The 26,670-nt window shown below is 39.5% G+C and overlaps 1 protein-coding gene across 4 annotated transcripts in view; it reads right to left on the bottom strand.

Moving 5' to 3' along the window:
* The window catches only part of BICDL1 (BICD family like cargo adaptor 1), a 104,207-nt gene that overhangs the window by 32,927 nt on the left and 44,610 nt on the right, over positions 1 to 26,670 (bottom strand). The gene's annotated exons all lie outside the window — the stretch shown is intronic.

Genomic DNA, 26,670 nt, shown 5'->3' with positions numbered 1-26,670 from the left:
TATTTTCTTTTGCCACATGTCTAGGGGCACTACCAACCTGGCATTTTTTTTTTAAATAATGTTAGACAAACAGAGAAGTTAGAAAAACAATATAGAAATTCTCATATACCCTTCATCTAGTTTCCCTTAATGTCGACATCTTATGTAACCATAGTACAGTACCTAGTACAGTACAGATTAACATTGAGACAATAATGTTCACTAATCTACGTACCTACTGGGATTTTACCAGTTTTCCCACCAATGTTCTTTCTCTGGCCCAGGATCCAGTTCAGGCTCCCATCTTAAAATTTAGTTGTCATGGTGTTTTGTTCCTTTGTTGCTGTTGTTGTTGAGTCTCCTCCAATCTCTGACAATTCCTCAGTCTGTCTTTGTTTTTCTTGAACTTGATACATATGAAGAGTACTGATGAATTATTTTATAAAAAGTCCCTCAATTTGCATCGTCTGATGTTTTGTCATGATCAGCTGAGTTTGTGCACTCTTCCAGCGACAGCACAGAAGTGTGGTTGTGTCCTTCTCGGTGTATCCTGCACATGGGGTTTTATGGGTTTTTTTACTGGTGATACTAACTTTTATCACTTGTTCAAGGTGGTGTCTGCCTGGCTTCCCCACTGTGAGGTTACTACCCATAATCAATCAATCTTATGGGGAGATGATTGGAGACTGTGCAAATATTCTGTTTCTCATCAGATTGTACTTGATAGCTGCAGCGTTCACCCTCTGGTTCTTGCCTGCAGTGCTCATTACTGTGATGTTCTCCTGATGGTGATCTTCTGTCGTCATTTCCTCTACATTTATTTATTGTAATTCTTCTGTAAGGGAATGCTGCCCTTTTCCCTCTGTCTATTTATTCATTTATTTTATCAGTGTGAACTCATGAGTATTTCACTTATTCTATGCGTTATAATCCATCACTGTCATTGTTTTATTGATCAGATGGTCCTAGCCTTCACCATGGGGAGCTCCTTAACATCTAAGTCTGTTCAATATGCCTCCATCATTTTTTGAGCATTTCCTTTATTTCTGGCATCTCAGGATGTTCTAGGCTCATCTTGTATTTATCCTGCCCCAATCCTGGAGCCAGCCGTCTCTCCAAGGGGCTTTGGTTCATTTATTAAAGACTGGCATTCAGAAATGAAGATCTAAACAGTAAGTGTGCACTAGGATGTTGTTACTCTAGGGCCCTCCCAGAAGACAGGTCTAGGAAATGAGGGAAACACACTAACACTATGTTGCTTGCCTAATGATGATTTTCATTAACAGACATCCATCATTATTACTCTATCTATTTGTAAAAAATATTAGTAACTTCATACTGATATCTCTGATTCCAGTCCAACACCACAGAATTCGTTCTATCCTTCTTTCCTTATTTGTACCTTATTTTTCTGCAAAAGAAAAACCTGGTTCTCATTATACATCATATATTTACTTATTTGTTCAGTTCTATTAAACACATACAGTAGTGTCAGAATCACTGACCCATACCTCTGTGAGAATCAAAAAAATTTTTTGAGAGAGAAAGAGCAAGTGGAAGAAAGAAAGAGGGAGAGAGGGAATCTTAAGCAGGCTCTGTGCCCAGAACAGAGCCCAATGTAGGGCTAAATCTCACAATTATAAGACCTTGACCTGAGCTGAAATCAAGAGTCAGATGCAAAACCAACAGAGCCACTCTCGCACCCCAAGAAACAGATTTATTAACTACAGTGCAGTATCTGTGTATATGCCTTTTCTCTTAAACCTTACAGTGTACAGTCAAAATACTGTTTTCCCCGGGGCACCTGGGTGGCTCAGTTTGTTGTTTCTGATTCTTGATCTCGGCACAGGGCATGATCTCACCATTCGTGAGCTCGAGTCCTGTGTCAGGCTCTGTGCTAATGATAGTGTGGAGCCTGCTTGGGATTCTCTGTCTCCCTTTCTCCCTGCCCCTCCCCTGCTTGTGCTTCCTCTCTCTCTCTCTCTCTCAAAATAAATAAACTTAAAAAAAATACTATTTTCCAGTTACTTAGGTTAGTTCCTTTCTTCTCCACCCCCTTCCTTATAGTCATGTTATTCATTAGTGGCATAGTTAGGTTTATTTCTTACTGATCGTTTTCCACTAGTTGGTTGTAATAATTTGCATATGTGAAACATTAGCATAGATCTGTCACTATTTTTGTTAGCCCTGATGCTTTGAAGCATCTTTCCTATTTTACCCACTATTTTCAATTGTTTCCAGTATGAGGGTCAGGCTACATAAGCCTCATTACTAGAAATGAAGGCTTTTCTTTGTAAAGGTAGTAGTGAAAGTCCTACTGTCTTCATACATTAAGGGAAATATAAATACATGACAAATTTTACTTCTGAGTTTTATTTTTGAAAGGCTTTGGGAGAAATTGGCATATGGAAGCCTAGTGAGAACAAGAAGACAATTTTACATTTTTCACATTTATTTATAATTCATCTAGTAGATGGCTATTGCTATTATTATCATAAATAACCAAGAGTGGAAGAAAAAAAGTCTTATCATGTTACATGTTGTCAGTAGGCTCATGGCACCACCCGTTAATGAATATGAATGTTTTTAACAGTAAAATCTAGAAAATAAGAAAATACAGACCTCTGGTTAATTGGATTTTTCAGTTAATCAAAGGCTAATAAGCATATTCATCTCCCTATCTGACATAGTAAGTTTGTCTATTCCATTTCTACTCAGTGCTTCTTACCCACCACACCAGTGACATGTATTCATTCTAATTGTGAAATATGAGGAAATCCCAGCTGCCTAACCATAAGGAGTGGTAAAGAAAATTATAACACATCTACTAGATAGAACATGCAGTCATTTAAGTTGATACTTGAGAAGAATCATAATAACACGGAAGTGTTTTTGATACAATGCTAAGTACAAACAGTATGATCATAACTAATTGTACGCAGACACATGTAGAAAGATTAGGGGAACAAACCAAATGCGAACAATATTTTTAAAATTCAGAAATAAGGTTCTGTTACATTTAAAGTGAAAAACTATTTTAAAAATAGTGTGCTAAAACAATGGTTTTCAACCACAGCAAAGTACAAATGGTTTTAAATAATTTGCCCCTTGTTTTAAATGAGAATACATTCAAGCTTGTTGCTCTAATGTCCCTGTCAACCTTAGTAAGCATTTCTGAGATGGAGCAAAGGGGGATAGGAAGAGGGTGCTATATGTTGAGGCTAGTAGGAGTCTGCAGACCTGGGTAGGAATCCCATTCCAGCACTTACTGCTACCTTGGGAAATGTCTTACCCTTGATATCCTCATCTGTCAGTGAGGAAAGTCAGAGTAACTGCTTCTTCCTGTTATAAGGATTAAATGAGATAATAAATGTGAAAGGCTCAGAACAGGATGGTAAAGCCCAGTAGATGCTTGATATGTGAAATGCTGCCATAGGCGCTATCATTCTCATTGCTACCCCCAAGGTGTTTCAAGCAGATGGCCATTATCATGCCCTGGCGGAAAAAGGATTGAAAATTTCTCTCTTTAAGTAAAACTCAATAAATCAGGCAGAGTATTAAAATAGTAGATCTTTCCTACTATAATTTCTAAGCTGACTGGTTTATTTTTTTTCCTTTTAACAGTTAAACGGTTGCTTCTGTGTTATTAATGCAATTTCTTTTCCATTTAACAAGAAAGTATATAGTTAATAGTTCTGCTTTGGCCAGTTTAAACAAATTTAATCTAAATGTTCTAGTTTGGGGAAATGTCCCTATGTTATTCCTCATGCCAATAAGAAGAGTAATCATGGAATAGCTCTGCTCAGTGGAGAGAAAGTAATGTGTCCTAGATGGTACTCTGACCAAATTAGGCTATTAGGGAGAAGTAATACACAGTGTCAGTTTGTTTTGCCAACTTGAGGATTAATTAATAATAACCCAAGCACTCTGTGCTTTTCAGCACTCTAATAGAACTAGAGTTATTTATCAAACGTCTGGTTTTCTGTATCATCCAATCTGTATGCAATGAAAGTAAAAAAGATTTAATGTTTTGAGATAAGAATATTAGAATTAAGTATCTAAAGATGAAAATGTTTCATAATACCCAGTGGTGGCAAGTATTGAGAAGCAGGCATATTTGTACTGTTGATGGGGATATAAACTGGTGCAGCATTTTTAGGGGATAGTTTGGCAATACCTATCAAAGTGACTATGTGTATTCTTTTACCTAGCAATTCCACTTTTAGGAATTTATTCACTTAGAGGATATTCTCCCACAAGCACAAAGATGGATAAGCAAGGATGTTTTTGCAACAATGTTTATAATAGCAAAGAATTGGAATACTCTAAATGCTCATAAGTAGGGATTAAATAAATTATGTTATATTCACATAACCAAAGATAGTTTTTTTCATGTTTATTTATTTTGAGAGAGAAAGAGAGAGAGAGCACAAGCAGGGGAGGAGCAGTGAGGGGGGCGGAGAGAGAATTCCAAGCAGGCTCCACACTGTCCGCAGAGAACCAAACACTGGGCTTGATCTCATGAAACAAGAGATCATGACCTGAGCCAAAACCAAGAGTTGGATGCTTAACCAACTGAGCCACCCCGGTGCCCCTAAATACAGATAATTGTTAAAAAGAATACAGTAGATCTACATATTGCTATGGAAAGATGTTAAGATATATGTATTGTTAAAGGCATAACTTTCTGTAATATTTTAGATATGAATAGAAATTTCTAGAAGGACTCCCTTGAAACCTCTGTAATGTGGATGATAGTAAAGATGTCACTGGGGAGGGACACTGATGACTAGGAGTAACTGGGGACTGTAACTCATTTCAGTCCTTTGGCTGTCAATCAAATCTTCTTTAATTATTTTTATTCTGAACATTTGTTACTCTTACCATGGAAAAAAATTTTTATTTCAAAAACCAAAGAACAAATACCTGAACTAAAATCATACCATTTTTCTTACATTCACCTATGATTACAGATATCATACTTTGCCACAGTTTTGCCACAGCTGTTACTGGCTGCTTAATTAGGCACAGTAGCCAAAACTGATCATTTTGAAAGTCAACTGTGTTAAGTCCCTGCCATTTTCTACTATAAGACTGAATTGCCCTAATGTTACTCCACCACCACCACTACCAAAAAATGTCCTGAGGCCAGGACTGCTGCCCCAAAACTAGAAATAGGAGAATTTGGGGGTGCCTGGGTGACTCAGTCAGTTAAGTGCCCAACTTCGGCTCAGGTCATGATCTCGCGGTCTGTGAGTTCGAGCCCTGTGTCGGGCTCTGTGCTGACAGCTCAGAGCCTGGAGCCTGCTTTGGATTCTGTCTGTCTCTCTCTCTCTTTCTCTTTCTCTTTCTCTCTCTCTGCCCCTCCCCTACTCTTGCTCTGTCTCACTCTGTCTCTCAAAAATAAATAAATGTTAACAAAATTTTTTAAAAAGTAGGAAAATTTGTATCTCCAAGAAGGGTATGGCTCCTGAATATTTACTGGCTATTGAATAGCTTTGAAGGGCCACCAGGAGAGCAGAACTGAAAGACGTGGCTGCCAAATATTTGTTTCTCCGTATTTTTTTAGCTTGATCCACCATCTCTGTGATGCTGGCCAAGTCAGTTAACAGGCTGTTCACAGTGCAAACCCCAGAACTGTGGGTCCCCATGGACTGTGCACATGATAGTGCCCTATAACATACACATTGTGTTCTTAGTAGTACCTCATTTTAAAGACAAATAAACAAAAAACACTGATCCTTGAATATTTTACTGTTTCCCACTACTGTCCTGAATTTGTAGCCATGTAATATTTCTTTCCTTTCGTTATTTCCCTGAACTTCAGTGATTTAGTTCAATCTCATAAAGTCCTGAATTAGAAATGGGGGGGGGGGGGGCACCTGGGTGGCTCAGTTGGTTAAAGTTCATGGGTTCGAGCCCTACTTTGGGCTCCACGCTGACAGCACAGAGCCTGATTGGGATTCTCTCTCTCCTCTGCCGCTCCCCCACTTGTTCGTGTTCTCTCTCTGTCTCTCTCTCTCTCACACAATATAAATAAATAAACTTAAAAAAAAAAAGGGGGGGGAAAGGGGCATTCCATTAGCCCTGCCCTTTTTGTGGTATTTTGTAAAAGAAGAATAGGCCTGTAATTTGAGAAAATAAGACTCAGATTAAATGACTCCTGTAACTTGCATACATATATGTGGTAGGACAGGAACTCTAACCATGATCATTTGGCTCAACTTTTTTTCTTTCCATTATACCATCCGTCCTCTCAGGAGCAGAGCAGGTACCTTCAGAGAGATCCCTGTCATCCTGGCTAACTCTGCTACGTGAGGAATTCCAGAGACGGTCTGAAATTCATTATGGAGCTAAGACAGACTTTGCAGACTTCCTCATACTTTGATCAGAAAGGATCTAGGGGTGCCTGGGTGGCTCAGTCAGTTAAGTCTCTAAATCTTGGTTTCGGCTCAGATCATGATCTCACGACTCATGGGTTCGAGCCCCACATCAGGCTGTGCACTGACAGTGTGAAGCCTGGTTGGTATTCTGTCTCTCTCCCTCTCTCTCTGTCCCTTATAAGTGTTCACAGTCACTCCCCCTCCCTCCCTCTCTCTCAAAATAAGTAAATAAACTTAAAAAAAAAAAGAAAGCATCTAGAACATGAGTTATGTACAAACTTAAGAGATTATTATTTAATTTATATGCAGAAATAGCTAATACTCATTCTGTTAGGTCTAAAGATCTGAGCCAGAGTCTGTCTTTGAAGAAAAAGAGAATAATTTACTTTGAGAGGTGCATTAGCTCCTTGCAAATGGTGGTAGATTTGTCACTAGATAGTAGTAGTGGTAGGTAGGAGATTTGAGTGATGCATTCTCTCCATCACCGTAACAGGCACGACTGGCTACCTGGCTAGAGGCGGCTGTATGTCGTGGAAGAGCAGAGGACTGGGAAGCCGAAGACCAGGGCAGTGCCACTTTGTCTCGGCCTCCAGCTCCGTGTCTGCAAAACAAGGCCAGTGATGCCTGCTTCTTAGGGCTTTCAGAGAGTCAAATGAGAGATGTAGGTTAAAAGCTTTTGTGAACAGTACATCCCTGGGCACATCTGAGGAGTCAGACATTTAAAGAAGACACATTATAGCTTAGTGGTCAGGAGCTGAGACTCTGGATGCAGTCAGGCTACCTGATAGAAAGAGATCATTCTTATTGCTAGGAAGATCACTTTGAGAGGAGACTAGTCTCAGGAGCGTTTCTAATACAAGCTTGGGCTAGATTTATAGCCTTCAGTGCAATCTCTGTGGCGTGGTTGTCACATGATTCATATCAAGCTGGTGATACTCAGAATAAGGTAAGTTGCCTGAATTACCCAGTGCGTTTTGCAAATCTAAACATATTTGAAACCTTGATAGTCAACTGAATTCAGTACAGGCATTCAAACTGCAGGGTTTATTAGACAGAGTTTTCCTTATGAGCCCTAAATTCTATTAGAAGAAATTTAGAGGGTGTTAAAGTAAAATATCATAGCATTAAAGAAGAAGGAAAGAAAAAAGAAGAAAGAAAGAAAGAAAGAAAGAAAGAAAGAAAGAAAGAAAGAAAGAAAGAAAAGTCTTGCTAACTTGGACTCATAAAGGTTTGGGTTTAATACTGGGACATAAAAATAGGAAAAACTATTTCAAGATACAAAAAAAACAGTACAGGCACACCTCAGAGATACTGCTGGTTCGGTTCCAGGCCATGACAAGAAAGCAAATACCACAATAAAGCCAGCCAAATGAATTTTTTGGCTTCCCAGTACACATAAAAGTTCTGTTTACACTACACTGTACTCTATTAAGTGTACAATTGCATTATGTCTAAAACAACCTTACATATCTCAGTTTAAAAGTGCTTTATTGCAAAAAAAAAAAAAAAAAAAAAAAAAAACAACAACACATGAACCATCATCTGAGCTTCCGGCAGGTCATCTTTGCTGGGGGAGGGTCTTGCCTCGATGGTGGTGGCTGCTGACTGATCGGGGTGGGGGTCGCTGAAGGTTGGCATGGCTGTGGCAGTTTCTTAAAATAAGACAACACATCGTGTGCCATATCAATTGACTCTCCCTTTCATGAGCAGTTCCTCTGCAGCAGGTGATGCTGCTTGATAGCATTTTAGCCACAGTGGAACCTCTTTCAGAATTGGAGTCCGTGCTCCCAAACCCCACCGCTGCTTTCTCACTTAAGTGTACAGAACATTCTGAGTGCTTCGTTGTCACGTCAGCAGTCTTCACGGCATCTTCACCGGGAACAGATTCCATCTCCAGGAGCCACTCTCTTTCCATGAGAAGCCACTCCTCCTCTGTTCACATTTACCACGAGTTTCTAGCAACTCAGTCCCATCTTCAGGCTCCACTTCCAATCCCAGCTCACCCGCTGTCTCCACCCCATCTGCAGCTCCTCCCCCCACTCAAGTCTAGAACCCTCCCCACTCCTCCATGAAGGTTGGAATCCACTTTTCCCACACTCCTGTTAACGTCACTATCTTGACCTCTCCCGTGAATCGGGAATGTTCTCCGTGTTCTCTAGAATGGTGAAGGTTTCCAGTTGACTTGGCCCAGATCCGTCAGAGGACTCACTGTCTACGGCAGCTCGTCTAGCCAGATGTATTTCTTCAATGATAAGACCTGAATGTGGAAATGACTCCTCGGTCCACGGGCTGCAGAGTGGACGTCATGAAAACAGCATTAATCTCGTCGTACATCTCCACGCCATCAGAGCTCTTGGGTGACCAGGTGCACTGCCAGTGAGCGCTAATGTTTTGAAAGGAATCTTTGTTTTCTGAGCAGTGGGTCTCCACAGCTGGCTTAAGATATTCAACAAACAAACCATGTTGTAAACAGATGTGCTGTCATCCAGGCTTTGTCATGCAGGCTTCCATCTGCAGAGCACGGGTAGAGTAGGCTCAGCATAACTCTTAGGGACCCTCGGATTTTCAGAACAGTAAACGAGCAGTGGCTTCCACTCAAAGACACCAGCTGCGCTAGCCCCTAACAAGGGAGTCAGCCTGTCCCTTGAAGCTTTGAGGTCAGGCGTCGACTTCTCCTCTCTGGCTACCAAAGCCCTACACGGCATCTTCCCCCGACCGGCGCTTCCACCTGGACTGAACATCTGCGGTTTAGTGTAGCCACCTTCATGAATGATCTGAGCTAGATCTTCTGGATAACTTGCTGCAGCTTCTACACGAACACCTGCCGCTTCACCCTGCACTTCTGTGTTATGGAGATGGCTTCTTTCCTTAAGCCCCGTGAACCAACCTCTGCTAGTGCCACACGTTTCTTCTGCGGCTTCCTCACCTCTCTCAGCCTTCACGGAACTGAAGACAGTTCGGGCCTTGCTCTGGATCAGCTTTGGCTTAAGGGAGTGTTGTGCCAGGTTTGTTCTGCCATCCAGACCGCTGAAACTTTCTCCAGATCGGCAATAAGGCCGTTTCTTTCCTTGTCATTCGTGTGTTCACTGGAGTAGCACTTGTCTTTTCCTTCAAGATCTCTTCCTCCGAATCCACCCCTTGGCTGATGGTTGGTGCAAGAGGCCTAGCTTTTGGCCTTGTTCAGCTTTTGATGTGCCTTCCTGACTACGCTTAATCATTTCTAGCTTTTGATTTAAAGTGAGAGATGTGCAGCTCTTCCTTTTACTTGAACACTTAAAGGCCACTGTAAGGTTATTAACTGACTTAATGTCAATATAGTTGTATCTCCGGGAATAGGGAAGCCCGGGGAGAGGGAGAGAGACGGGGGAACAGCCAATCGGTGGGGCAGTCAGAACACACTCGACGTTTATTAAGTTTGTCCTCTCAAATGGGCACATTTCATGGCACCTCAAAACAGTTACCATAGTACCATCCAGGATCACTGATCATAGATCGCCATAGCAAATACAGTAATACTGAAAAAGTTTGAAATAGGTCAAGAGAATTACCAAAATTCTCACACGTGAGACAGGAAGTGAGCAAATGTTGTTGGCAGAATGGCACTGGTAGACTTGCTCAATGCAGGTTGCCACAAACCTCCCATTTGTAAAAATGCATTATCTTTAAATTCCAATAAAGCAAAGCACAGTAAAATGAGGTATGCGTGTACAAGGATGTTCACTACAGTATTGTTTTTAATATTAAGAAAAATTGGAAGCAATCTAAATGTTTGCTGTTAGCAGACTGGATATAAAACGTTATAGTGGATCAGTGCCATGAAATGAATGTTATATACATCTACCTGCATTAATATGGAAAGATTTCATAATGTAATCTAAAGTAAAAAAATAGATTATTTGATTCCACCACAGAAAACTATTTGTATGTATGTATATGCACACATGCATGTGAGAATGCCCACTTGTATAACAATGTCTGGAAGGCTATTCATCAAAATGTTATCTGTGATTACCTCTGTGGGATAAAATTCCTAGAGATTTTCACTTTGGAAAAAATTATTTTTCTATAGTGTTTGAATATTGTACAGAAGTAGGTATCATCTTAGTATCAGGAAAAATAAAGCTATTTTTGTTTTTAAAAAATGAGTAAATTCAGGCACCCCGGTGGCTCAGTTAAGCTGCTGACTCTTGGTTTCAGCTCAGGTCATGATCTCACGGTTTTGTGAGTTCGAGTCCCTCATCGGGCTCTGGACTGGCAGCACCGAGCCTGCTTGGGATTCTCTCTCCCCCTCTCTCTCTGTTCCTCCCCTACCTGTGCTGTGTCTGTCTCTCTCAAAATAAATAAATAAAATTTAAAAATAATAAAAATGAGTAAATTTATAAGAACTCAACCTAGGGAGACAGGTAAAAGAAAGAAAATAATATTGTAAGCATCAAAAGATCAGGATTTTCAGTAATATGACACTGGGGAAAGTGAAACAATAGTCACAGGCAACCTCAGACAACATAAACTTAGAAAGATTGAGGGGGAAGAGAATTCATTCATTAATTCATTCATTCACTCATACATTCATTCATTTATTAATTGACTTTCAAATTTGAAAATTTACCAAATTTCAAGTCCCTGTGTGGAATATAAAGAAGTATAGGACACAGTCTCCATCCTCAAGTCCTGAAGGAGAGGAGATGAATACTCTACTCAGGAAGCAGCCAATGAATCACAAAATAAGTACCTGTACATATGGCAGATGGCATGGGAAGTACACAAGTTACTCGAGACAAAATATGGTAAGTCTTGAGAGGAGAAACAAACAGCTGTGTGACTTTGAGAAATTATACAACCACCGTACCCCAGTTTCCTCACCTGACAAATGGTAATTAAATATTAAAATGCAAGAGAGTGGATAACATGTTCAGCACAGGTTAAATATGTAATATGTTAGAGCTATTACTATTATTTCTGATAAAATTAAAACTCCAAGTAGAATACGCATTCAAAGGAAACATGCATTTCGCAAGTTAAAAACCTCAGAGGCTATCTGGTCTAAACCACTAATATGGCACATGATGAAATGGAGGTGTGGGTCAACAAAGTCAAGCCTACCAAGACATGATTTGAGTAAGTGACAGCAAGGGACTTACCTAAGACCACAGTGATCTAAGATCACCGTTGGTTTTCAACTCCCGTTTTAGTTTCCTTCCATTTTATTACCATTTTTTAAAAGATCAAAATGAATAGTCACATACATACTGAACAATTTTCAGGGATGCCGAAAACTCGTCCCCTGGAATGAGGCAAGTCTGATGCTACTGACAATGTTTATCACTCATGTGAGGGAATGCCTGATGAAGTCAATGTGTCACTGTTGGTCCTGTTTATACCAAGTATGTATAAAAGCTCTCTTTAACATTTAGAAGGTGTACTGCCACCAGATAGGGGCTGTGCCTAATTTTGTTTTATTTCAACTAACTTCAAAATTAGAGCACAATAATGGTTTTATTATCATCCTTTTAATCATGGTCACAAACATAATCCCTCAACATCTAAGACCAGCAACTCTGGCAGCACAGGCTTTAATTGAAAAAGAGGAAAAAGGGCAGATGTGAATCTACTTTTGTTTTTGAAAGAGGGCCATTATTCAAGGTCAGATTCCTACTGCTAGTTAATAAAAAGTATTTCAGAAGCTAGAGAGAAGACACTAAAAAATTTTTAAGTGTTCTATGAGGACTCATGATAAAATAGGCCCATGTATTCCCAATATACTGTATCCACAATCAGAGTTTTGATTCACTCTTACTCTTCTTTTTTTTTAAACCAAAATGACACAATCCTCTGTGTGAACTTGATGGCCTGGCACTTTGCACTAATTCCAACAGGGATGGAACACTTGCTTTCTATGCTCTGAATCGAGGGTACAGAGACGAATAAGGCTCAGTTCTAGTGGGGAAACTGCCTTGCTAACTCAAGGTCTAAAACAGAGTACAGTTCCTCTCCAGCAGATACTGCGCAAAAAATGTGACCTCTTAACTCTGTGCTTGTTCCTTTACCTGTGAAGTGAAGATAAAGTGATAGGTACCTCAAAAGGCTGTTGTGAGTATGAGATAAATTAACATAGGTAAAGTGCTTAGGACAGTGACTGCTACATGGAAGCACTACGTATGGTGGCTGTTGTTGCCATTGTGGTCATCAGAAGCTAGCTCTAATAACCTCTAAGTTCAACCCTGACTGAAGATCTCATGTTTAAGTCACTGGCACAGAAAAGTCTAAATGATTAAATGCAAATGAGGGCAGATCTTAAAGAGCCTAAAGAAAGAGTCCAAGAAAATCTGGCACAGGGATTGATGGAGGGTGGGGAGAGTGACAGCCCTGAGGAGTTGCAGAAAATTGAGGCACTCCCTCATCCAAGGATGGCGATATGGTGGTAGCAGATAAAATTTCAAAGTTCTTAGGGGCAAAGGGAGGAGTGGATATGAAAATGGAACCAAGCTAGGGAATTACTATCTAGCTAAACTGAAGCACTGTAAACATATGCATCTTGGAACAGACTTTCCTATTCCCTCAGGGTTGCAAATACTGAATACCATGGACTTCCTGGAATGTGAAATATTTATGTTTTCAAAAGAAGACTGCTTGAAGATGCTTGGAAAAATTGAGAACCTTTTCATAATAAACAGGAAGACCGAGGAGGAGAAGGCAGCTACTCTGAATGATGCTCTACTTAGCAAATTTTAATTTAGGGCAGTGATGGGAATGGGCTGGGGTAAACTCTTAGGGGTCCTTCATTGGAAGACAAACTGTGTCACAGGGACACATTCAAGATTCCCTCAAAATAAATGTCATGTCTAATCCTAATAAATAAAGAAAATTCTAGTATTTTTATGATTTTTTTTTTTTTTGTCTTTTGGTCATATGGCTTACTAAGGGACTCATTAAGACCTCAAAAGAAGGTTAGAAAGTTAAAATGTTCTTTTTTGGAGCTGGAGAATGGTTAGCGAAAAAACTGCTTTCCAAACTAGTGGTCACTTTCTCTCACACTACCATAAAAGCAAAACTACTGTATTAATCAAATTATGCCTTTTTTTCCCCCTGAACGTGCCTCCATGATTCTGCTTATTGTGTGCTCCCTTTTTAGAATGTCTTTACCTGAAATGTTTTACCTGATAAATTCTAAGCTTTAACAGCTCAGTCCAGAGGTGACTTCTATATTGCTTCTATAATCTCCCAGTGTAAAATTTCTTTTTTAATTTTTATTTTTTATGTTTATTTATTTTTGAGACAGAGAGAAATAGAGTGTGAGCAGCGGACGGGCAGAGAGAGAGGAAGACACAGAATCTGAAGCAGGCTCCAGGCTCTGAGCTATCAGCACAGAGCCCGATGCGGAGCTCAAACTCACACACCATGAGATCATGACCTGAGCGGAAGTTGGACGTTCAACTGACTGAGCCACCCAGGCGCCACTCCCAATGTAAAATTTCTACGTTATTTTCAGTGCTGAAATGTTTTATTCCAGCACTTAGCATGCACTCTCTTTTGTTTATTTGTTTACATGTCTGTTTTCTCTCTTATACTGGGAAGAACTGAAGCACAGGAGTTCTACTTTCTATTTAACATTGTTTCCCTACAGAAGTACATGGCACATAGTAGATGCTCAAATATTTATTGTATGAAATAAAATGTGAACACCTTAAGTGAGCACTTTTTGGGACAGTCAAGCTATGATTGTAGAAAACAGAAGTGGGATTAAGCTAAACCCCAGGAGTGTCCCATTAGCAAAGTTCCACCAGGGTCATCAGGGAATTAATGAGCTAATTCCCTTTGATTTAAATAACCCAGCCTCAGTAAAGGGCACTATTTCCTCCTATAGGTCATCACCATGGCTCAAGCGGATTTACTTAGGCTTTGATGTAAATTACCCACGACTGATGGGTAGATTGGCCGCTTGGTGCTTCTATCTGTACCTTCATTCTGCTTTTGTATGTGAAATCTTTTAATACTCAGAACTTAGGACTTCTTTCCCTGTGACTTCTATAAACCTCAGTAGAGTCCTTTCTTTTAAAAGGTCATTATCATTTGATAAGAAATCGATTTGAAATCCCTTTTGGAGCTTGTTAAATAGGTACCCCCAAATAAGTATATGTGGGAGCAGGCTTTAAATTCAGATTTCTTTTATTCTGGAAGAGAAGCTCATGTTCTATTAGTTTGGGTTGAATGCAAGAAACAAATCTGGGGGTGTCTTGTGGCTCAGTCGGTTAAGCGTCTGAGTTCAGCCCAGGTCACGAACTAACAGTTTGTGAGTTTGAGTCCTGCATCAAGCTCACTGCTGTCAGGGCAGAGGCCACTTTGGATCCTTTGTCCTGCTTTCTCCCTGCCCCTCCCCTGCTTGTGCTCTCTCTCCATCTCTCAAAAATAAATAAAATATTTTAACAATAATAAAAAAGAAACTAAATCTGTGAAAAGGGAAGATAAATATTTACTAAGCACTTAAAAAAATTTTTTTATGTTTTTATTTTATTTTTGAGAGAGAGAGACACACACAGTGAGAGCGGGGGGAGGGGTAGAGAGCAATGGAGACAGAATCTGAAGCAGGCTCCAGGCTCTGAGCTGTCAGTGCAGAGCCCAACGTGGGGCTTGAACTCACAGACTGCAAGATCATGACCTGAGCCGAAGTCGGATGCCCAACTGACTGAGCCACCCAGGCACCCCTTATTAAGCACTTTCTATGTCAAAGCACTTCTCTAGGTAGCATACGTTATTTCATTTAATCTTAACAATACTATGGGATAAGTCCAATGAACCCATTTTATAGGTAAAGAAACTGAAACTAGAAGAGATTAAGTCACACAGTTGAGGTCACTTAATGAGTAAACAATACAGCTAGTATTCAACTGCAGGTCTAACCCCAAAGCCAATGAAAATGTTACCACATGACCATGTGTAAGGGAAAAGACTGCTCTCACATCTGCTTCTGGTTAGGTTTAGCAGCAGAAAACAGACATCCAGTTGGCACTTCTTCCTGAATGCTTTGAGACTTCCTTTGTAATTTATCTCCAGCCCTGACCTCTTCTCTGACTTCAAGTTCAGATATCCAACTACCTACCCAACACATCCACTTGGATAGCTAATGTGCATCTCAAATGGAACATGCCCAAAAACCAAACTCCTGATAGGCCTTCCACTCAAACATGCTTCTCCTGAGTCCTCCCTTACTCAGGAGATGGCAACTCCATTCTTAGGAGTTCTAGGCCCAAACACAGGAACCATTCTTGACTCCCTTCTTTCCCCTTAACACCCACATCCAGTCCATCTACAAATCCTGTGGGTTCTACCTTTGAAATTTACCTCAGAGGACTGTTAGGAGCATGAATGCATTGGTATTTAAAAAGCTATTAGAACAGTGTCTGGCTTATAATAAGCACTATATGAGTACTTGCTGAGTAGAAGAAATAGTCACCATCCTACCACTTCTTCCTGTCTCCATTCTCCCACCCCAGTTCTAGCCAGCATCAACGCTCACCTAGAATGCTGACTACAGTAGTCACTTAACCGGTCTCCCTGCGTTCAGCTTTGTCCTCCTACAGCTCATTCTCCACGAAGGAAACGTTTAAAAACCCAAGTCAGATCATGTCACTGCTCCAAACAGTCTAGAATCTTTCATCTTACTCACAATAAAATATGATAAAGTTCTTAGCATGGCTTAAAAGACTTTACAAGGTTCCTTCCCACCCAAACGTCATCTCTCATCTCCTCTTATCCACCGTATTCTCTGTTCCACTCATCCTGGCCCCCTTGCTGTCCTTAGCCCTGTTAAGCATACTCTTACCTCAGGATGTGTGTATTTGCTATACCTCTGCCTGGAGTGCTCTTCCCTTAGGTAGTCACAGATGCTTCAGTCTCTCACACAGGTCTCTTCTCAAATGTCATCTCATCAGAGAGACCTGCTTTGTTTACCCTATCCTACATGTGTCAGTCTCTATGCCTATTCTCTGTTTAATTTTCCTCTGTACCGCTTACCTGAGGTATAACTCTTTGTTAATTGAGTTACTTTCTCTCTCTGCCCTTGATATCAATTCCAGAAGGGCAGGGGCCTCTGTTTCATTTGCCACCCATAACTCCACTACTGAGAATGGTACCAGGCACGAAGTTGACAAATTTGTTGAGTACAGGGAAAACATGTATATATTCACTCACATTCAACCTCAAGGTTGTCTATAACATACTCCTGAATGTCACAAGGGACAAAACAAATTCTATAAAATCTGCATATTACAGAATGAGCTGTTTCCAGCAGGAAATTTTTAAGTATTAATTTTATTTTTAAATCTTTTAAGTAGAATTGACAAATGAATAATGCCTATTTTTATCTTTGCCCCCAATTACTTACCAATAGTCACAAAGACTACATAGATATAAAACCATTTCCCCCCTCAGATTTACCTGATCTGTTAGGTCTATTTTGCAAAAATGCTATTTCCTTATAGAAAATTTTTTCTCAATGGGGCACCTGGGTGGCTCAGTAGGTTGAGCGTCTGACTTTGGCTCAGGTCATAATCTCACAGTTTGTGAGTTTGAGCCCCGCATCGGGCTCTGTGCTGCCAGCTCAGGGCTTGGAGCCTGCTTTGGATTCTGTGTCTCCCTCTCTCTCTGCTCCTCTCCTGATCGTGCTCTGTCTCTCTCTCAAAAGTGAATAAAGATTAAAAAAAAAATTTTTTTTTAAAAAAAGAAAATTTTTTTTCAAAAATATCTCCTACTAAATGTTCAAACATGAAAATGTGGAAAAGCAGGGTTTAAGATTTTGGAGACAGCAGCTAAGTAGTTGGGCAATCTCCCAGTGGGACATTTTACCAGTAAATTCAGGCATTTGTTGATGAAAATACTTCTCACATCTTGCCTCAGTAACATTATATATCATCTGATGGTTGCCATGGAAATAGTAATGCTAACAAGGATTAGCCCCATAGGGTTTTACCACTGTGTGTAGAATTACTTTCTGTCAAGTCACTAGGGAAGCAACACAGATATTATGTGGGGACAAAAAGCTGGTGAGATCCTGTGTAAGTGAGGGAAAGTTGAGGGGCTCTAACTCTTCTTCCAAACCAGTGCCTATCCATTCCTCACCCTCATGATACCACAGCTTGATTACCTAACTTCTGAGACTCTTTCAATCCTACATCTTCCACGAAGTCTTTTTTTTTTTTTAATGTTTATTTATTTTTGGGAGAGAGAGAGAATGCGCGTGCGTATGTGTGAGAGAGAGCACTAGTGGGGGAGGGGCAGAGGCAAAGAGGGAGACACAGAATCTGAAACAGGCTCCAGACTCTGAGCTGTCGGCACAGAGGCTGATGCGGGGCTTGAACTTAGGAATGGTGAGATCATGACCTGAGCTGAAGTCGGACACTCAACCGACTGAGCCACCCAGGCACCCCTTCCATGGAGCCTTTCTTAATGAACTCTATCAGTTCCTGCTATCAACCCATACTTTATTTATTTTTATTTATTTATTTTTAAAGTAGGCTTCATGCCCAAGATGGAGCCCAACACAAGTTTTGAACCCATGACCCTGAGATCAAGACCTGAGCCAAGATCAAGAGTCAGATGCTCAACCAACTGAGCCACCAAGTGCCCCTCTCAATCTATACTTTAAAAAACGGCCTTCATATCATAATTTAAGCACCTAATGATAGTGTCTAATGATAGTGTCTTGCATAGTTCCCTAGATCTAAGTTGAATGAATACTTAGAGTGCAAAGTGCTGTCACATGAACTATTTCATGAAGTCCTCATAATAAAACCTGTTAGGTGGGTGTTATTAACCCACTACCTAGATGAGAAAACTGAAGTTTGGAGAGATTAAGTGACTTTCCCAATACAAGTTATTTCCTAAAACAAGCCTTATCACTTGCACTAGACTACAGGCTCCTCAAAGCAGCCATCTCTTGCCAGTTCTCTAGTATTCAGACAGGGCGTGGCTCACAACAGGCAATTAGTTAACAAAAAATGATTTAAAGAAAATCAGGGGCGCCTGAGTGGTTTAGTCCGTTAAGCATCCAACTCTTGATTTTGGCTCAGGTCATGATCTCATGGTTGGTAACTCTGCACTGACAGTGTGGAGCCTGCTTGGGATTCTCTCTCTCCCTCTCTCTCTGCCCCTCACCCACTCACTCTGTCTCTCTCTCTCAAAATAAATAAATTTTAAAAAATTAAAAAACAAAAAGAAAACTAGTATGAAAAAAATACAAAGAACTACATTTTATGTGAATAGGTGGGAAGGCCAGGGACTGCTGTGTGTGTGTGTGTGTGTGTGTGTGTGTGTGTGTGTGTGTGTGTGTGTGTTTAAGGTATCAAACATACTGAGAGATTTCTAACAAAGTCCACGTACTATTTTGAAAAAAAAAATTTTAATTTTATATAGAGCTCTATCTATGAACATATTGGTGTTTGGTCATGATCAGTTGTGAGATATGTTGCAAGTCACTTGTTATTAATAAAGTAATGAAGTGAATACTTCAAAAATATCAGTAGTAGCAAATTCAAAATATTCACTTACTATTTTTTCTCTAGTAGGAGAGAAAAGGTATACAGCTAGCCTTCTGAGCCAGGCAAACACTACAGAAGCATTCTGAGCATGTGTCTTGATGGAAAAAAGGTTAAGAAGCACTAATAAAAAAGTACTGAGACAGGGATCATTGTCATTGGACCCCATTTCTACCTATTCTTGGCTTACTGGGCAAACAAAGCAATTTAGGTAAGCAATTTGGCCTCTATCTCCTCAGGACTTCAAAAACATCAAAAAATTGTCAGACTATCCCTCAGGGGCGAGTAGGCAGTACTTAGGGTTCTGAGTTGGCATCTGTTCTATTTTCTTGTTTCTCTGGATGGTAAGGGAGCAGAGTAGCTTACTACTTGTGGAAACTGCTGAGTGGACTGCCTTTGTGAAAATGAAACCAGTAAGTTTTGAAGTTGATTCAGCTGTCTCCTTTTGAGAAAAATGGAAAGTCAAAGGATGAGTTTTTTAAAAACTTTTCAGATTAGAACAATAGAATGTATTATGCAAACCAGCTACAAAAAAAAAGTCTCTGTGATTTTAAACAAAGTAAATTGTTCCCAAATAAACATCAACTTCTCAGGGAGAGTTAAGAGATTAAAGGCATATCTCACTTTTTCAGCTTTTAAATACATAATAAAAACCCATTTCCTACTTCTCCAAGGTGTTAGAAAATTGATTAATTTCTGTGAAGCCTTTCATGTACACACGGTGATATCTTACAGCTAAACACTATTCTATTTAAACTTGTTTTTGCTTCCTTTCTGTCAGTCAACTACCATGTCTATCTGGAATGCCATGAAGGAGATTATTAATTAAAGGCAGTCATAGAAGCTTGAAAATTCTCAGAAACAGGGATGCTTAAAAAGACAGAAATGGAAATTTGGGGGCACATTCAGACAGAGGCTCATTTAAATGCCAGAATAATTATTCCAAGCCAAATCAAATAACCTGTCATCTCAAAGTTCCTAGGTAGGAGAGAAGGTGCTCTGCAAATCAAAATGATCATTCCTTAATAAACCTAACATATTAAGGAAGAGGCAAAAATAAAAGACAACAGTTCAAAATGATATGGTAATCCAATACCATTTCAACATACAATTACTGAACATCTACCACAGGCAAGGCAGTATGTTAGGCACTAAATAAGATGCAGAAAAGTCATGAAACGTTAGGGATCCCATTTGCTAAAGTAAAAGCAATGACATAGAAGCACATATATTAAAACATTCAATTGATAGAACTTAAGTTCTGGAAAGTAAATCCTCAAAGCATACTGAATCAATGTCTTTATACATTCAGTCACTGTGAATTTTGATATGCTATTTTTATACGATGAGATTCACCAACAGTTTTAAGCTTTCTAGCCAATCAGCCATAAGAACTACATAAACCCAAAAGAATAGGCCATATGCAGCATGAAATACCTTTTCAAATGAACTTAGAGCAAATCTGATGCTCCTAAGCACAAGAAAATTGCTTGCTGATTCTATAGAGCTTACTTCCACAGACTGAACAAAGTATAGCTGGTTTACACTGCAGCAGAAAGAATTAAACTAACATAAAGGTTATCCTACTGATTATGGAGTAAATTCATAGAAGTCCTGAAATCACCTTCCATGGTTACACTGTCCGATCCATTAATATTATTGCTAGGAATCTATCTTCAGGAATAATCAATAACTTATGTACCTAGCAATTACCTAGGTGTATATCCTACAGAAATGTGTGCTTATGTTTCACCAGAATATATGTCCAAGATGGTTTATGACAGTATTATTTGGTAACAGCTAAAACCTACAAACAACCACTACCAGTAAAATGGGTATGTTACATATTCCTACAATGGAATACAACACACTAAAGCAAATGAATTATCTGAACTATGTGTATCAGCATGGATGGACTGTAAAAACAAAACGTTAAGCAAAAGGAGTCAGACACAAAATAATCCACACTATAGGATTCCATTTATGCTCAATTCCAAAACAGGCAAAAAAAAAAAACAAAAACAAAAACAAAAACAAAAACAAAAAAACAAAAAAAAACCCACCACACCTCAGTATTATTTATGGATACATACTTAGCAAGTTTGAATCACTATAAAGTAAAGAACTGATTACCATTAAAGTCAGGATAGTGATTCCTCTGGAAGAAGGGTGTTGGGCTTGGAGACTATGCAGAGGGCTCAGTTAAGCTGTGCTCCTAACCACCAGCAATAATGCTATAATAAATAAAAAGTTTGCTGACCCCTGCATCCTTTCAAAGAAATTGGCACATGAAGCCAAATGCCAGTTAGGGAGTCGTTTGGATGATCTTCAGTCCCAAACAGGGTCATAAAGTCACATGTCATGCTCTCTCCAGGGATCGACTACCTAGGACCAGATGCTTCTATTCAAGCCCAGCACTCCCAATCCAGAGGAGACCCACTGTCAGATTAAGCTCTCAAACTCCTTTGTATTTAATTAATTTTGGTATAATTTTAGTTAAAAATATAGTCCAGTTATGTCTTCCTGAAATCACACTCAAGTAGCCTTGATTGAATTTTATATGTGCCCAAACCTATACTCATTAAAAGACAATTTCTGGGGCTCCTGCCTGGCTCAGTCAGTTAAGCGTCCAACTTTGCCTCAGGTCATGATCTCACGGTTTGGTTCATGGATTTGAGCCCCATGTTGGGCTCTATGCTGACTGCTCAGAGCCTGGAGCCTGCTTTGGATTCTGTGTCTCCCTCTCTCTCTGCTCCTCCCCTGCTTGTGCTCTCTCAAATATAAATAAATGTTAAAAAAAAAAAAAAGGTTCTTAGTCTGTTATTTCTACAGGTGGAAGATCTTATCCACTTTATTTGAAGGCTTCCTAATTTCATTATTAGAGATAAAGTATAATTTCTATTAGTCTGCAACTAATACTGGCTCCTTGTTTGAAATCAGAACAGTTAAGTTTTATGGACCAAAACCATGTAGGAAAGTTACATGTGAAAATTTAGTTGGTGATACACTATTTTCATCAAGATGCTCAATGACCACAAAGGACAAGAAATGTGTTCCAGTATTTGATGGTGTTGGAAGAAGAATCAATGCATGAAAAATGCATAGATTACTTTTCTTGACAAAAGGGGGGATAACATAACCAACACAATAGAGAATCAATCTCACGTCACTGCCATAGTCCAGGTGTCAATGTCCACATCACCGATGGAAAGACAACCAGCTACGTTATAACACACTTGATGTAATGCACTGTTAAGTGCACATCTTCTGGCCAAAATGTTTAACTTGAGTCTATCAAGCTTTTAATATATATCCTCCAGTTATAGGAAATGCCAGGGAAGAGAAGAGTGAACTAAATGTCACTATGAGGAAGCAACCCAACAAATTCAGAAGCTGGAACTTACTACAGGGCAATCGGCCCAGTTTCTTCATGTCAATAGAAGAGTAATTGTACTAAAACAACACTTGAGGGACCAGACATAACACAACAGAAATAACGCATGGTCTGGACTGTACTTCGATTTGCAAACAAGTGTAAAGGATATCTTTTGAGGTCAATTGGGGAAATTTGAATATGGCTTTAGATTAGAATAACAAAGAGTTACTGGAGTGGAAAGGTAGAGATCACAGATTTCAAAAGCAGGTTACAAAATAGTGTGTGCAGTATATGACATGATTCATGTTTAAAAATCATAGTTGCATTTACATATGTCTAGGAAAAGGCCTCTAAAGATTTGCACTAAATTGTTTCTATTTTTTAATGTTTATTCATTTATTTTCAGAGAGAGAGAGCGAGCAGGGGAAGGGCAGAGAGAAAGGGAGAGAGAGAAGCCCAAGTAGGCTCTGCGCTGCCAGTACAGAGCCTGATGCAGGGCTCAATCCCACAAACCATGAAATCATGACCTGACCCAAAATCAAGAGTCCGATGCTTAACTGACTGAGCCACCCAGGTCCCCCGGCACTAAACTGTTTCAATGGTCATTAAAATGTAAATGTAATGTTTTAATTATTTTACTTTTATTTTCTAACTTTCTTCAGTGCACATGTACTGCTTTTCTAATAAGAAAAGGTTAAAAAACAACTTAAAATCTCCAAGGCAGTGAATGTTAAGTGCCAGTAAATGATAATGAGTTCAGAAAATGAGGCAATCACTGTGCTTTGTGGGGGAGATGAATTATCAGCTGGTCCTGGAGAAATGGGCAGAATTTGGATAGGTAGGAACTGTTACTTCCTTAACCCGCCAGTCAGCCTAAAAGTGACCAGGCTGTATGAAGGACAGCTCGGCTAGGCCATGAAGCACTTAGGCCAAAAACCCCCCTCCCTTTAAATTCTAGTTAGCTGCTCCGCATTTCTGTCATTGCTCATGATCCAAAAGCCACTACACCAAGAGATGAACACTGATTTATTGTCCTCATTTTCCTAAAAGATTCCCTCTTTCTGGCTTCTGAGAATGGAATGTTTTGCTTCTAAGAATGGAATGTTCTAGCTCAGGTATGTGTGTAGCCCCATATACATGCACTGGGGTGAAGAGAAGATATGGTCCAAGGGATTTTATTTTGAGGTTGTCAAGAGAGCAGACATAATACGGCCTTGTTGAACTCTGTAGGGTTCTACCACTTTCATGAATGTGCAACCTCCAGCCTTTTTTCTCTTCTTCGTGTTTTGATCTGGTTGAGTCATTTACACACTCAACAGATATTTGAGAAGCACCTATCATGTGCTTGGCACACAAAAGGTTACACAAAACACAAAAGGAACTGTAAACAAATGTTGAACTCTAGTTAATAATATACATCCTGAAGTATTAAGGAATAGAGTATACTTTGCAATGCATCAGAAAATAAGATGGAGTGATAGATGGATAGATGTATGATTAAAAAAAGTAACAAAGTAACTATAAAATCTAGGTGTTGAATATACGGGTTTCACTAATTCTTTCAACTTTCTGCATATTTGTATTTTTAGTGTGTGGGATAGGAGGTATATGGAGAATCTCTTTATCTTCTCTTCAATTTTGCTTTGAGTCTTAAACTGCTCTAAAAAATAAGGCCTTATTGAAAAAAATTGTTTTAGAATGAAGTGTTGGGGGAAAAATATATACAGCTTAATGCCTTGCCTATAGCTGGTAGTCATTCTCAATAAATGTTTACTAAACTTATGAAAACAAAAAAACAGAAAAGGTTAAACACAGTAGTTTTAAATTCGTATCTGAAGGCATGTTCTACAAGAGATATCTGAAATTTGCTCAAGTCCAAAGTTTTTGATCCTCTGGTTTTTTGTCTGTGTAGAGACAACCTGGGTATTTGTTATGCCCAGACTGTGCTCATCACTCAGATGCTATGGGAAGTGAGCAAAGTCAAAAAGAACCCAGGGGTAGAAATGCAATTAGAACTGCTTAAGGGAAAAAAATAAATAAGAGAAAATGTACCCTTCTATAAAAGTAGCACTCATTAGCACAGATGTGGGTGATTACTTTGGTGATGTGGGCATAAACCAGGGATGTGGAGATTAAAGAGCTCAGAGTTCTAGACCTACTAGCTTTCTAGCTTTACTACAGATTAGTCTGTCATGTGATGTTGGGCAAGTCTTTTAGTTAAAAAAAGTTTTTAAGTTTATTTATTTATTTTGACACACACACACACACACACACACACACACACACACACACACACAGAATCCCAAGTGGACTCTGCACTGTCAGCACAGAGCCTAATGTGGGGCTCAAACTCACAAACTGTGAGATCATGACTTTAGCCGAAATCAAGATTCAGATGCTCAACCAACTGAGCCACCCAGTACCCCCTTATTTGAAATTCCTCTTTTGATTTTTTTTTTTTGTCTCGTGTCCATGAAATTCCCCTTTTGTAAAAATGGGGACAATATTTGCCTTTCTACCTCGTAGGATTCTGATCATGGAAATGTAAGTTTTCTTAAGCCTTTTTAAAAAAATTTTTGTTTTAAAGAGAGAGCGCAAGTTGGGGAGGAGAGGGGCAGAGGGACGGATAGAATCTTAAGCAGACTTCTCGCTCAGCATGGAGCCTGATGTAGGGGCTTGCTCCCATGACCCTAGAATCATGACCTGAGCCGAAATCCAAGAGTCTGATGCTTAACCAACTGTGCCACCCAGGCATGCCCCAGGCCTTAAAGCATAATACAAATGTGAGGCATTCTTATTATCCTGTTAGGACTAAGTGACCCAAACCTGTCCCACTTTCCAAAATATACCCACTTCATCAGGAAAATAAAGCAGATCATCATTACTAATCCCTTTCTTGGGTTTTATCCACTCCCTGAATGAGGGTTTGAAATTTTCTCTAAATCATGGGGCTATATTTATGATAATCTAGATCTGGTTTCTCTACTGGTTTCAAGCTCAATCCACTTGGCATAAAGCAATTACTTCCAAGAGTATGTTATGTTTCCCAAGTGTTAAATAAATATCAGTCCAAAAGAAGGTTAGCAGATATTAGTGACAAAACACAAAATTCCAATGTCAAAAAAGTTTGGGAAACATTGGATCAAAGAGATTTCTTTACTATAAGACTCACAAAAACTTTTAGTTTACTAATATACACTGCAAATCTCCAAGAGAAGGATATAATATTAAATGCTTCCTGGACTCTTTTGACCATGGAATTAATCATCTTTATGCCAAGATACATTTCTTGGGGTTGATGCTATAATGGCACAATGGGGAAAGCTGCTATAAACACTGGAAAATTCTAAACAGATTTACATTTTGATTCAGGGCTCCATTGATGGCAACCAAGTTAAAAACAAAACCAAAAAAATACCCCTTTCAATTATAATAATGACAATGTCAGGGACTCTGTTTTATAGAATGAAGCTGAGCAAACTTTGTTCTACCTATTGAGAGGAAAAATGCTCCTAACCTTTGGGTAAAATTACAGCTATGCAATTCAGGACACAGAGAATACTGCCCTGGGGGTTCCATAGTACAGTCTGTTCCATACCTGTTTTGATCTTAGCATACCTACCTTGTATGCCTTAGAGCAGATCCACTTTGGGCCTTTGATCACAAGCTTTAATAGCTATGGTTCTGGAGCCTGGGCGGCTCAGTCGATTAAGCATCCAACTTCAGCTCAAGTCATGATCTTGCAGTCTGTGAATTCAAGTCCTGTGTTGGGCTCTGTGCTGACAGCTCAGAGCCTGGAGCCTGCTTTGGATTCTGTCTCCCTCTCTCTGCCCCTCCCCCACTCAGGCCTCTGTCTCTCTCTCTCTCTCTCTCTCTCTCTGTCTCAAAAGTAAATAAACATTAAAAAACAAATTGAAAAAAAAAATAGCCATGGTTATAAGGCCCCCATTCTCAGATCAGGGCCTACCTTTTCTCAACAGGCTTTACTAGAGCCTCCCCCCTGGCTTCTTGGATCAAGACCATCTCAGCTATCTTTTTTTTTTTTTTTTCAACCAGGCTGCTTTTTCCTAAGTTAACTGTCTGTCCTCTGACTTGATGCCTTGCTTACCTATTTCTATGGAATCTACAGACCCTGCCTAAATAGCTAGGCTCCTGGCCACTCCTGTCTCATTGCTGCCTATTTCATAAAACAACACATTTTATTATTTTTAATATTCATCATTTTGAGGGGAAGCAGCTCAAGTTGGTGACTCACAATGGGCCTTTGGAAACATTTGGTAAAGCCAATGAAACAGAAGAGTCAGAAGGTAGAGAGCAAAACCCAGAATCAGAGATGTTTTCTTATTAATTAAAACTCTAGTAAAGAATGAGACTGGGAGAGATTACCAAAGGAGTATTTCTT

Source organism: Panthera tigris, chromosome D3, assembly GCF_018350195.1.
Source record: "Panthera tigris isolate Pti1 chromosome D3, P.tigris_Pti1_mat1.1, whole genome shotgun sequence".
Taxonomy (NCBI): domain Eukaryota; kingdom Metazoa; phylum Chordata; class Mammalia; order Carnivora; family Felidae; genus Panthera; species Panthera tigris.
Note: the sequence above shows the minus strand (reverse complement) of the source record. Positions and strands in the feature narration are given on the sequence as shown.